We start from the raw sequence: 272 nt of genomic DNA, 5'->3' as shown, positions 1-272 counted from the left end.
ATTGACAACTCTTGCGCTCTTATTTTTCATTTTATGTCTTACCAGATAATACTGACAAAATTTTTATACAAACAACTGTAATTGCTCTCCCTCCTTATAAATAAATTTTAATTCAAGTTATCAAAAAATGATAATAAACACGGACTTCAGCGTCTTTGGGACCGTAAACCACAGCGCGTACATCACCTCCACCTTTAGTACACACTTCCATCACCAGCATCCACACACAGAGTTCTCCCCCAACACAACCGGAAAACACACCAAACCAAACC

The sequence above is a fragment of the Penaeus monodon genome, chromosome 32 (assembly GCF_015228065.2).
Source record: "Penaeus monodon isolate SGIC_2016 chromosome 32, NSTDA_Pmon_1, whole genome shotgun sequence".
Lineage (NCBI taxonomy): Eukaryota > Metazoa > Arthropoda > Malacostraca > Decapoda > Penaeidae > Penaeus > Penaeus monodon.
This window is presented reverse-complemented; position numbering follows the sequence as displayed.